Source organism: Nilaparvata lugens, chromosome 7, assembly GCF_014356525.2.
Source record: "Nilaparvata lugens isolate BPH chromosome 7, ASM1435652v1, whole genome shotgun sequence".
NCBI classification, from domain to species: Eukaryota; Metazoa; Arthropoda; class Insecta; order Hemiptera; family Delphacidae; genus Nilaparvata; species Nilaparvata lugens.
The window spans coordinates 60,756,169-60,770,980 of NC_052510.1; the positions used below are offsets into that span (position 1 = coordinate 60,756,169).

The 14,812-nt window shown below is 34.9% G+C and overlaps 1 protein-coding gene across 1 annotated transcript in view; it reads left to right on the top strand.

The window, feature by feature from the left end:
* LOC111051271 (rab GTPase-activating protein 1-like) overlaps positions 1–14,812 on the top strand; it is a 101,769-nt gene that overhangs the window by 59,510 nt on the left and 27,447 nt on the right. The window lies entirely within an intron of this gene.

Sequence of the window (14,812 nt, forward strand, 5' to 3'; positions counted from 1 at the left end):
TACCTGAGAGTATTCTTGGAAAATATCGATAAATTCGTACATGATTGTCTGTCCATCCAAATAATTGAGAGGAAATTGAGGATTTGGAAATATGTTCAATAAATTTTGGCTTGGAGCTGCTACAGTAACATCATATTTAATAGAATAATTAATTATCCACCTAATTATTCAGTTATCGATTGATATGACATGTCAAATTAATTAATTAATTCAATTAATCAATTTATTAATTTGACATGTTGTTGAACCGGACTCCGCATTAATAACCATTAGTAACCATATCTAAATTGGGGAGAGGATTAGCACAAGGTTACCTTATTTTTCCTCTCCCTATCATTTATATGATGTATACTTATATCAATCAATAAAGAATAAAGAATAAAGAATAATGGTCCCCGATAATTTTTGAATTTTTGGATAGTTTGTATAATGATCTAGCGTGGGGTTACTTACTTTAGAAACGTTTTCCTTTATAGGATTATTATAAAATTTTTGATTCTCAGCTTAGAGGATGTTTTATGATTATCGGCTTATTTTTCCTTAGCTGATGACATTGACTCCATTAATAATTATGCCTGAGCAATTACTAGCAGAGGCCGATAACGTTATACTGTTGTAATCATGACATCATAGATGACACTATTTTTCCAATACTAACCTTCAAACTAATAGTTTACGATGGGCTTCCTTATGTTTCGTTGGTTTTCAATTTTTTTTCCATAAGAAGAGTTCGTCGTTTTATATGTTACTGAATTCCCTCGTTATTGGATTATTATTTATTAGTGTTGAAAGTTCAGTTGTTAGTTTTATTTGAGTAGTTCCCTGGGATTTAAAAGGTCTAGAAGAAAGCTATACTCAATGACAGTTTTTCAAGTTTAATTGGATTTTATGAGTTTGAGTGGATTTTCATGAGCAGTTTTGCATCTTAGTAGTTATTAATCGCATCAATCTCATTTATGTGTGCCATATGTTATCGGGTTTTTACGAGTACCCATAGTCTAAAGGTGGATTCGCACATAACAGTGATAGTGAACTGGGAAAATATAATTCCCATAAGTTCAAATGATATTATTCATACTTACTCGGCCGGGCTGAGTGGGGATAGTCCAATTAGAAATCATGGGAATTATATTTTCTTTGTCCACTGTCACTGTAGTGTGTGAATCCAGCTTGAGTCTTCATAAAAATAATTTGGGAGAATCGTGAATCTGTACTCTGAAATATCTATTCTGTATCCAAAGAAATACGAGGGTCATTCAATAATTAACGAGACAAATTACTAATTTTCAAAAACGGCTAAATTGATCAATATGAAACTTTCAGGACATGAAGTTGGCAACCTTGTGATGACATCTGATCAGTTGTTCCCAAAGACCTTAAAGATGCATAGACTCACATGCAGCGCTAGTGTCATACTTGGAATTGAAATCGGCTATTGAGGGGGCAACCTATAAGATTATTACAAAGACCTTAAACAGATATAGACCCACAATGCCTATGCCTTCCCAATGATAGCTCTTACTTGAAATTGAAGGCCGCCATTGGGGTATTTTAGCACGAGATATTATATATTATATTATTATTTATTTGTATTACTAAAGATCACAAAGGCATTGGTGGCATTGGTATGTAATAATCTTATGGGTTGCCCCCTCAATGGCGGATTTCAATTCCAAGTACGACACTAGCGCTGCATGTGAGTCTATGCATCTTTAAGGTCTTTGGATTATTACATACCAATGCCTTTGTAATCTATAATATTAAAAATATATAGTTATAATATCTCGTGCTAAAATACCCCAATGGCGGCCTTCAATTTCAAGTAAGAACTATCATTGGGAAGGCATAGGCATTGTGGGTCTATATATCTTTAAGGTCTTTGGTTGTTCCACTGTATTTCGTAAACATAATCGCAAATTGACTCAGTTAACAATGATGAGTCCACTCGAGAATTGCACCGTGGAATCTGTGATCAGTTTTTAGTCGCAGAAGGTGAGAAAGGTAGTGAAATCCATAAAAGAATGTTGAAAGTGTACGGAGATCATTGTTTGAATCGTTCAAACGTTTACAAATGGGTAGAACAGTTTCAAAGTGGCCGTACAAACGTATGTGAGAATCAACGCAGTGGACGACCAGTCAAAGTTGGGACTTCCTCTCTAGAATCTATTCGTTAATTCGGGACAATAGGCGTATCACTGTTGAATTTATAAACTAGTAGTTCTGTGAACAGTAGACCTCGCGCAGTTATAACGACGTCCCAAACCATAAGCACATCCACACTGATACACTAACTATTTATTTGATCAGATCATGCTTACACAAGATTTAATTATCATATAACGCTTTCCGGAATTTAGCGCAAGAAAACCAGAAGATATTTAGGCGCCCAGACGAGCTGTTATAAGTGTTCTTTGCATCCTATTTAATAGTGCTTAAAAATTGCATTCAATGAGGCATGCAATGAGGCATGCATTTATAGTCTACACAGCTGCTAATTTTTTACCAAGTTACATTGAGATATTGAATTGCATGCGTCATGGCATTCAATTTATAGTCAACTCGACAGCTGATTTATGATGAATAACTCTATAGTCTGATTTTCACTCTAATATTGACGTATGAAGGAGGCTCCTTTTTCCTTTTATATTATCCTTGAAATGCAAAATTTCCAAAAACCTTGTAAATACGTCGACGCGCAATTTAAAAAGGAACATACCTGTCAAATTTCATTAAAATCTATTACCGCGTTTCGCCGTAAATGCGCAACATATAAACATTTAAACATTAAGAGAAATGCCAAACCGTCGACTTGAATCTTAGACCTCACTTCGCTCGGTCAATGAAAAAGTAAACTCGAGCTTTTGAACTGTCAATAACATTATTCACAAAAATCTGGTGTGGTACACTCACACAACTTTCCTGGCTCATTCATCTATAAGCCTCATTCTTAAACGAGGATAATTTAGGGGAATAACATTATGCCGATTGGCGGCTAAACAATTAAAACTACGATTATACTATTGTTATTGTGTTCAGAGTACATTTTCCTTTGTTCCAATTATGAAATTTGAGGATTTTTAAAAGTTGTCAAAACAGCTGTTCTACAAATAAAATATCGACATGTGTTCTTTTGAATAAACTGCTCTACCTACCTACCCCACGCACGAGAAGTAAGTTTCTCAAGGATGGGGTGGACCACCTGTTATTTTCTCAGGGACGAGACTCATGCCAGTTAATAGAGCTGATATATACAGGGTATGAATTTGAAAAAATCGGTCAAGTCATTTTAGAGAAAATCGTGATAGAAATTTAACAAAATTCATTCTTCTCAGGAATATTACGGAGCTCCTGCAATTTTCCCAGAATGAGACTCATGTCAGTTGATATGGCTTATAAATAGCTATCTAGGGTATAAATTTGAAGAAAATCGTGCTAAAGCTGTTTTTGAGAAAACCGTGATTATCCGCCATTTTTTCCGCCACTTTGAATTGAATTTTATTGAATTTTTTATTGTCGGATCCTCATAGTATAAGAACCTTAAGTTTAAAATTTCAAGTCAATCGGTTAATTAGGAATGGAGTTATCGTGTTCAGACACACACACACACACACACACACACACACACACACACACACACACACACACACACACACCACCACACACACACACACACACACAACACACACACACACACACACACACACACACACACACACACACACACACACACACACACACACACCACACCACACACACACACCACACACACACACACACCCACACACACACACACACACCACACACACACACACACACACACCACACCACACACACACACACACACACACACACACACACCACACACACCACACACACACACAACACACACACACACACACACCACCACACACACACACACACACACACACACACACACACACACACCACACACACACACACACACACACACACCACACACCACACACACACAACACACACACCACACACCACACACACACACACACACCACACACACACACACACACACACACACACACCACACACACACACACCACACACACACACACACACAACACACACACACACACAACACACACACACACACCACACACCACACACACACACACACACAACCACACACACACACACACAACACACACACACACACACACACACACACACACACACACACACACACACCACACACACACACACACACACACACACACACACACACCACACACACACACACCACACACACACACACACACACACACACACACACACACACACCACACACACACACACACACACACACACACACACACACCACACACACCACACACACACACACACACACCACACACACACACACACACACACACACACACACACACACACACACACACACACACACACACACACACACACACACACACACAACACACACACACACACACACACACAACACACACACACACACACACACACACACACACACACACACACACACACAACACACACACACACACACACACACACACACACACACACACCACCACACACACACACACACACACACACACACACACACACACACACACACACACACACCACACACACACACACACACACAACACACACACACACACACAACACACACACACACACAAATCATGTTTTTGGACTCAGGGGACCTTGAAACGTATAGAAAACATGAATTAGGGTACCCTAATTGTTTTTGGAAAGCAATACTTTCCTTACCTATGGTAATAGGGCAAGGAAAGTAAGAAGCTGCAGAGCAACAAAGCTTGATGTGCGAGATGGGTGCCCAGAAACTCACGGACGCACACAAAGAAACCCGGCTTCAAATCATTCAACAGTTGAGAAATCGGTATACGACTGAAGGAGAATGTTTTTTCAAAAGAATTGTAACGTGTGATGAAACATGGATCCACCGTTTTGAGCCATCAGAGTCAAACCGACAGACAGTCAAATCTGATCACGGCGCTTTGTTCTTCCAAGGTGCAATTCTCATGCAGACTCGCCATTCTTAACTTAGCCAATCTGCGATTATGTTTACGAAATACGGTGGAACAACTGATCAGATGTCATCGCAAGGTTGCCTTCATGTCCTGAAAGTTTCATAATATGGATCAATTTAGTCGTTTTTGAAAATTAGTAATTTGTCTGGTTACTTATTGAATGAACATCGTACATTGCCAATGTAAATAAATTTCATTTTATATTAACGTTACCGTGGGATAGTACAGCTCTTCAACGTGTGAAAGTTCTCTAATATTTGACAGCAAATATTATTCTGTTTGCTTGTTCCAATTAATAATGAATCAAATTTCTCAATCACTTTTAATCAGTGAATTATCCCTGCAACTACTACAGCTTGTAGAAGTATGATCTGGCAAAACTGAAATCAACAAACTTTTTAAAATAGTACACTGATTACACTGATTCTCTCACGCGTATTTATCTAACAATTGTATAATTGATCCCCATAAACTTTTCCATTTCTATAGAAATAATACATTTTGATAAGTTTTATTAACACATTGTTAATCGTGAGACTATATTATGGTAGTCCTATATTCGAACTATGATGGCTTGAAAATCAAAACTAACTGTAATAAAACGTATCTGTTATGAACTTTAATTTGTTTAGGGGAAATAGATTGGAAGAATACTCTAGATGTATAGACTATAGCTTATCTCGTGATCGTGTGAACATTGGTGATTATGTCCTCAAATAAATTTAGTTCATGTTTGGTTATCATTATTATGTGAGCAAAAGTTACGGACCGATTTTAATTATAGAATTTCATAAGCTGATGTTGTTATCATGTACGTCTACAGTACTCAATAAAATACATGTATTTTATGCAGTAAACAGTGTAGATATTAATTTTTATAGTTCTAGATTAGCCTGTTTATTGTTGTGCATCGTGATCAGTTTTTGCTAAATAATATGATATTAGTACTCTGGAACAATAGATTAACATTTTAAAAAGTGATTTTCCTTCTTGAATTCAATTAATTTAATAGTTTTCAATGAAGAAATTTATTGCAATTATAATTTTTTTGGGATGCTCATCAGATGTATCTGTAATTTACAGTGGCTCTTGTCTGGTATCTAGTCTTGAAGGACACCCTTTTTCAAGAATGGTATTTTGTATGAATAGAACACAATATTTCATCACTAAAATACCCATAACATTTTTTTCAGTTTTTATTCATAAATAATGTTGATTAATCTCTCTAATTAGTAACATAGAAACAACATATTTTCTTCATAAGTTTTCAAGAAAGGTATTTTTTCTAATAACGAATTTGAAAAGATTGTTGAATTCAATTTCAACGGGATATAATAATTATATAGTAATATAGAAAAACATTTTTTCTTCATAAGTTTTCAAGAAAGGTATCTTCACTAATAACGAATTTGAAAAGATTGTTAAATTCAATTTCAACGGGATATAATAAATTAAGATGTAATGTAAAGATAGAAAAGTTGCAAAAAAATTGTTAATTAGATACCAATTTTCAGAGGGATTTCTTCTTTCCTATCATCAACTTTAATAGAAAAACTTATAACATTTTAACATATTTTTAAATATTCTCTTAAAAGATTTTAAAAATGTCAATCAAATTACCAAGTTTCAAATCGGCTAGTAAACATGCTAATATCATTAATTTAATATGTTCCAGTGTTCTATTTACACATTTTTTGTCGATAAATTTAAGATTTGTAAAAGTCAAATGTGGACAAAAATCACATTTAGCAGAGAGATAAGAGCGTGTGTAGAAGATGTAGGAGTGGGAATAAAGATTAATGGCTACATTGTTGATAATGATTATCAATTCTAATCAATATTTAATCATCAATCATAAACTCATAAATAAATGTCACGCTCTAGAGTCAAAACTATAAAATCGGTCGCGTTCGTATGTCGTCAATTTTCCCCGATAGACCATTCAGTTGAGGATTGGCAACAGTAGCGCGCGTTTGTGATATTTAGCACGTTGAGCAGCAGGCAGGGTCTCAGTAGTTGTATCTTTATCGACTTAGTGCAGCGTTTGGGAGATGGACGTCTATATGAATTCGGTGGCTAAAATACAGAAACGTTACAAACAGGAGAGTGTTAAAAAACGGACTTGTCATCTGATACAGTGCTGGAAAATCTGCTCTTCTGCGCAACTAGCCGATGATGAGAATGGTGAGTTGGTTGAGGCATGGAAATAGTTCAATTTTTTCAGATAAGTGTAATTTTTCTTGAGTTTTTTGACCGAGCGAAGTGAGGTCTAAAGCGGCCCATAGACGCGGGAGTAGATGTTGTACGTCTGTGGGCAGGTTGGTTGTTGTAGCAACCGGTTGGTCCAACGGTTGTTGTGAGATCAAATAGTTTTGATTTTCTGTGGGCGGAGCTTAATGTTGGCAACCAAGTTGGAGCATCTGTGGGGAAGTTGACAACACAGTTCACAACCTCAGTGCTCAGTAATTGAATGGAGTCGTAGTTGTTTGTTTCGTATTGTCAAAGTGTGTTTGCTTTTTATGTGAATATTCCATGTTTAAAAATCTAGTTTATAGTTTTTAGTGTGAAATAGACATATTTTTACTGAAATTTGTTGCTTTGAAATTCGTATTTTCATAGTGCGTGATGTCTATTCTAAATCTGGACAGAGTTTTTGAAACTTTAAAAGAACTGCCAGAACTATGGAAAGTAAAATTAGAAGTGTTCAGACAGAAATAAGAAAAGAAATGCTTGGCTGAAGTTGTTAGAAATTTATCAGCAAATAGAACCAAACTCAAACGTTGATAGTTTGAAGAAACGTGTTGGAAATATAAAAACATGTTATTGATGTGATTGCACATCTCTTTTCAATAAATGGTCGCACTTTATTCAACAAATCATCATAGGTCGCATTATCCATTCTCAAGAAGTTTTTCAAACCTTCAGGCGCAGAGATGCGAAGTTCAATTAATAAATTTGAATGTGAATTGTCAAAAATCACGACGTTGTAAGTACCATTCATCTGGGTCCTCAGCAATTCCAAATCAACATTACTGGAGAACAATGATGTGTCATCGGCGTAGCTTACAATCTGGTTTTCCATGCATAAAGAAATATCATTCACCATTATGATAAACAATAACGGGCCGAGTACAGAGCCCTGTGGAACCCCATACTCTATATCACGCGCATGAGAAAAACAACCATCCACACTAACTGTCTGCTTGCGATCCGTCAAATTGCGATCATTACACCGACAGTGTTGATCGGGAAATGAAGTTGGCAAAGACAGGATGATCGTCTGTGGGAAACAATGGCCAACCAAGTTGGCAACAAGGTTGGCAACCGAGTTGTTCGTCTATGGGCCGCTTAAGATTCAAGTAGACGGTCCGGCATATTTATGTTTAAATGTTTATATGTTGCGCATTTACGGCGAAACGCGGTAATAGATTTTCATGAAATTTGACAGGTATTTTCCTTTTTAAATTGCGCGTCGACGTATATAGGCCTACAAGGTTTTTGGAAATTTTGCATTTCAAGGATAATATAAAAGGAAAAAGGAGCCTCCTTCATACATCAATATTAGATTAAAAGTAAATTCGGATGGCTTTTGTTGGTGGGGAGTCCCTTGCGGGAAGGTCCCACCGCCTGAATATATAATTTAAGCCGTCAATAGGCCTTACGACTGTCATACTTCAGCCGGGACCGACAGTTTAACGTGCCCATCCGATAACACGGGAGTGACCTGGTTAAAAAGTTTTGATTGTGAGAGGGTTTGAACCCGCGATCTCTATGCTGCTACGCAAGCACTCTATCAACTAGACCACGGATCACTCCGATATTGGAGTAAAAATTAGACTATACAATTATTCATCATAAATCAGCTGTCGAGTAGATGAGAAATTGCATGCCATGAGGCATGCAATTCAATATTTCAATGTAACTTGGTAAATATTCAGCTGCTGTGTAGACTATTAATTGCATGCCTCATGGAATACAATTTTTATGAACTATTGATTGCGTGCAATAACGCATGCAATTAATAACTAAAATAGCATAGTATTGTCTCTCGACCTTTCTCTGCTTTGAACTCGGGCTGACCTGTTGCCAGTATGTCTTGAAGGAGATTAGCTTTTGATGTTTGCATTTTTGATACACTAACCCCAACAGCCATTAGCCGTTTTCACACCGATATCTCGCCGACATACAGACATACAGGATTTACTCTGATGGACAGTATAAGAGGAGTCTGCGGCTTATAACTGCGCGAGGTCTGCTGTTCACAGAACTACTAGTATAAATAAAAATAAGTAGCCCTGAATACATAAGTTTCAAGAAAATATAATTGATTATTTCAAACAAGAATGAACAGTTAATATTACATCAGATATTCCGGTATCAGCTATCCTCTATAAAAGGCAGTGACAAGGCAGAGATTCGGCAACACTGTTTTCCTATCTTTATCCACTGCCATTATAACTTGGACTTCACTATATATTTTAGTTACATTGATTTCAATCAACTCATATCGATTTTGGAAGTTTTTAAATGAATGGTTGGTTTTATAGGATTGTTTCGACAGTGTTGATAATAAATACATCAGATGTACCGGTATTAGCCATCCTTTATAAAAGACAGAGAATCGGCAACGATGTTCTCATATTTTTCTCCCCTTCATTATAACGTGCTATTTTGGTTTCATTGATTCAAATTATCTTATATTGGTATTGGAAGCTGTTGATTGAATGGCTGATTTTAGGAATATTTTTAAACGGATGTAAACTTTTTAACCAGAACTGAACCACTTTTCCGTATTTTAAAGCTTTTGTCTAACTATCGGCATTTCAAATAAAAAATGATATTACCTTCCACCACAAGGCCGTTTTGTTATCGGAATAGGCTACTTGCCACATGGCTTCAATACTTCCATATTACAGCTAGCAATATTATTGTAGACGCCTCATTTTAGTACAGTAGTCATGAATCTTTCACCACTAATAAGTCCACAATTATCCAACTTTGGTGAGTTAATTATTTATTTGCATTTATTAATACAATTTTTTTAAATCGTTGGAGAAACGTCAGTGTAAAACTAAATTTACATAATGTCCAGAATTTTTTATCTGTTATATAGAAAGTCCACAATTATTATCCAACCTGAGTAAGTTAATTATTTATTTGCATTCATTAATACACAATTTATTGAAATCGTTGGAGAAACGTCAGTGTAAAACTAAACTTACTTAATGTCCAGAATTTTTTATCTGTTATATAGAAAGTCCACAATTATTATCCAACCTGAGTAAGTTAATTATTTATTTGCATTCATTAATACACAATTATTGAAATCGTTGGAGAAACGTCAGTGTAAAACTAAACTTACTTAATGTCCAGAATTTTTTATCTGTTATATAGAAAGTCCACAATTATTATCCAACCTGAGTAAGTTAATTATTTATTTGCATTCATTAATACACAATTTATTGAAATCGTTGGAGAAACGTCAGTGTAAAACTAAACTTACTTAATGTCCAGAATTTTTTATCTGTTATATAGAAAGTCCACAATTATTATCCAACCTGAGTAAGTTAATTATTTATTTGCATTCATTAATACACAATTTATTGAAATCGTTGGAGAAACGTCAGTGTAAAATTGAACTTAGGTACTTAATGTCCAGAATTATTTATCTGTTATATAGAAAGTCCACAATTATTATCCAACCTGAGTAAGTTAATTATTTATTTGCATTCATTAATACACAATTTATTGAAATCGTTGGAGAAACTTCAGTGTAAAACTAAACTTACTTAATGCCCAGAATTTTTTATCTTTTATATAGAAAGTCCACAATTATTATTCAACTTGAGTAAGTTAATGATTTATTTGCATTCATTAATACACAATTTATTGAAATCGTTGGAGAAACGTCAGTGTAAAACTAAACTTACATAATGTACAGAATTTTTTATCTGTTATATAGAAAATGTAGAATCAAAATTAAAGAATCAATCCAAATTGAGGTTAAGTACACACTTTTGTTTTATAGCCTAAAGAACAAAAAACGAGTCCTCTAATATTCATGCATTTATTCATCCGTAAAATTGAATATCATAATAAAGATATAACTATAGTGAGGTCCACGTTATAATGGCAGTCTTTGATTAGCAATGGTATTGCTATCTTTGTCTATCATTCAACAGAGCTGATAGCGCTATCTCTTTCTCGCTTTGCTCTGTTGACAATGTTGTCTTTTAACAATGTAGAATTGATAATTAATTAACAAAATATTCAATCATAATTATGACAAATCATTATAAAATTATTGAAAAATATCATTTCTTGCTTAATAAAATATTATTGATTATTTTAAACGAGAATGAAAAGTTGTTATTACATCAATGAACCGTCTACAGAAGGATTGTGCAGATGAGCTTGCTAAGCCGGGTTCTAGTATGCCATTCTTTGGCCCAGAGCCGGGCTGTGGCATAAGTAGAACAACTGCCTTCCACACAATAAATAAATGATCCAGGGACTCACACCACCAGCAATTGCAGTGTCACCCTGGTCAAGCACTTGGCAAAAGGCTGCTGGCAGACGCTAGCCCTCGCTTCACCAGCTGGCTGGTAAGTCTGGGTAGAGGTCAGGTCAAGCAGTTGATTGCCCAGATAACTGGATATGGCCACTTCAGGAAACATCTCCACACAATTGGACTCAGAAATGAAAGCTAGACGTGTAGGCTTTGTAATCAGTCTAAAGAGACTGCTAAGCATATCATAATATGATATACTGGATTGTCAAAGTCTTGGAGCTAGAAGAAGGGCTTTGTTTGGCTGTAAGCAACCAGGTGAGGAATGGGATGTTGGTATAGGGAAGAAACCCCTGGACCGAGTTGGTTTGCCTAATTAACATACTTTGGGACATACAATAAGTTTCAGTTGACCTGTGAGGTTCTTTGAACCTTTGGATCTTTGTATCCGTCCCTTCAAAAACATAAACATAAAGTCTACAGAAGGCATTGACTAGACAAAGGATCGGCTACGTTTTTCTCCTATCTTTCTCCACTGCCATTATAACGTGGACCTCACTATAGGCGAGAGCAACAGGCGTATAGTGAGGTCCACGTTATAATGACAGTGAAGAAAGATGGGACAAAAAAGTTGTCAAGTCTCTCCATTTTGCCACTGACTGTACACAGCTGTTACTCAATTCATCCCATTAAATTTAATCTAATAATAATTATCATTTCCTTGATAAAATAATCAATTTAATGTCAAATTGATCAAGAAAATATAGTTTTTCATAATTTGATTCAAAAATTTGCTTTCATGACTGAGATCAGATTTTTATTTTTATACAAACCTGGCTAATTTAAAAAGCTGTGATACAACAATCTCAATTTCAAAACAACAGAAATTGAGTTATTTGGTAGGTATTCTATTACAATTTCCTTCAAAAATAATAGAAAAATAGAAATCCTATATAAAAATAAGTAATTTCAATGGATTAATTCTGAAATAACTTTTCAATATTATTTATACCGGTACGAGTAGGTCTAACCTCGGGTAGGCTAACTTGAGCATGGATGAAGTCTAGGATGGTTAGTTCCAACTTAGTATCAACTTTTAAAATGTCATTACAGGTATTTTAATTTGTGTTTCTCATAAGGTAATGTTTAAAAATTATTTCATTGATAAAAAATACATTTTAAATCAATTATACGACTTGTGTACTCAAGTATTTTGATAGAATGAAGAAAAAAAATGGCGGCTGAGAATATGGTTTGTTCAGTTTTGTACAGTCACTGTCAAAAGTAAATATAAAATATTCTGGCAAATGACAACATTGAAAAGCGAGAGAAAGATAGTGTTATCTGTTTTGTTGTATGATAGAAAAGGACAGCAACAGTATTTTCAATCGTACACTGCCATTATAATGTGGACCTCACTATAGCTCAAAACTGCTCCACTCCCGAATTTCTTAAATAGTAAACTTTCCAAAAAAAGAAAGACTATACTATACACTTCGAATAGTAATTATTTCTCTGATTGTTTATGAATTGCAACCAGAGGAGTTTATTGACAAAACATAGTTATAATATACATACAATAGTTGTTAATAATAAACTTAGTCCTAATTATGATACCCCACTATAATAATATGTGTCGGGGTGATCATAATCTTTTCAATGCCATAATTTCTTTTTCAATAATTCAAGTCCATTTTTACGTCCGAAATGAAGATTATCAAATCAATTCTCACAATTTACAAATAATACAGTACAGTTACAGTACATTTATATATACCCTTACGTTATGAGAGACTCACATGTAGGCTTAAGCCTGTGTTTGTGAGGGCCTGGAGTGATTCGCTGAATTTTAAATCGATAAACTAAATTATGAAAATTTATATTATATTAAACTAAATTGAGAAAAATACAGATTAAAAAAAATGATATGAGTAAATGTTGATATTATAGAAAGAAAACAAATAATTGGCTGCAGAAACAGCCAGTTATAATATTAATGACTAAAAGTTAGTAAAACTAAAAGGTAGATACACTATAGCAATGCAATAAATAACAAGTTATAAAGAATTTTCCAAACTTAAAATGAAAGATGGTGATGACGATGGAAAATCCAATCAAAAACATGTAATCTATAACAGTAAACTACACTGTCTAAAAAAAAAATAATAAGCACTATGGGACAAGATCACCAAGTTCCATTATTCCCTCCCTATCTATATACAGAGAGAAGCATGTGTTCAGACTCCTCTTGGTCAATTATAATTAACCACTTCTCAACAAGTCGCTTATACTGGCGTGATCTGTAATTTTGAAATGTTTTGAGATAGTCAGGTATGTTTCTAAGTATTATGTGTGGCAGGTAGTGAGAATATTAGTTGTTGAATATGTTTTATTTAATCTTGGAGTCTGCATATTGTTTATGTGTGATGTTCTGGTGGGGTATCTATGATCTATTGTATTGTTAAAAATTTGGTTATGGTGAGAGTGCATGTAAATTAAGGCAGATCTTAATTTTGATCTGATTATACTTTCAGAGAAAATATTATACTGGGAAAAAGAATAAGAAATTTCCAATAATGAAATACAGAAATAAAGAAGAGGAAGAAGAAAAACAAGAAGGCAGAAGAAGAAGAAGAAGAAGAAGAAGAAGAAGAAGAAGAAGAAGAAGAAGAAGAAGGAGGAGGTGAAGAAATAAGAAATACAGAGATAAAGAAGAGGAAGAAGAAAAACAAGAAGGCAGGAGAAGAATTCAGAAGAAATCACGAGAAGAAGAAGAAGAAGAAGAAGTAGAAAAAAAGGAGGAGATAATAGGCCTATTATGTTCAGTATGTTTTCTCACTCAGAATTAATAGAAATGAGCGCTTGTTGTGGGAATGTGTTATAAAACTAAAAATAAACTATATTGCAATGCTTGTTCATAAATTAGCATTGGAAGATTGGTTTTGAAATCGATTGTTGAGGTATGATGAGCGTGAAATTGCATTTTTCTTCTTTGTATCACGTATTCGTTTCAAACATGTGTGTCATATTATATTACATATTTCACATGTTTGATGCCAAATATCTGGCATACATATGATATTACATATGTTTCTGAAATGAGCATCATTCTGAGGCCCGGTTGCACAAAAGCCGGTTAGATTTTAACCGTGATTAATTTCACGAGAACCAATAAGAGAAGGCCTTTTTGATAAGCCGGCTACTCTGGTTGGCTTTCGATTAAAATTTAACCGGCTTT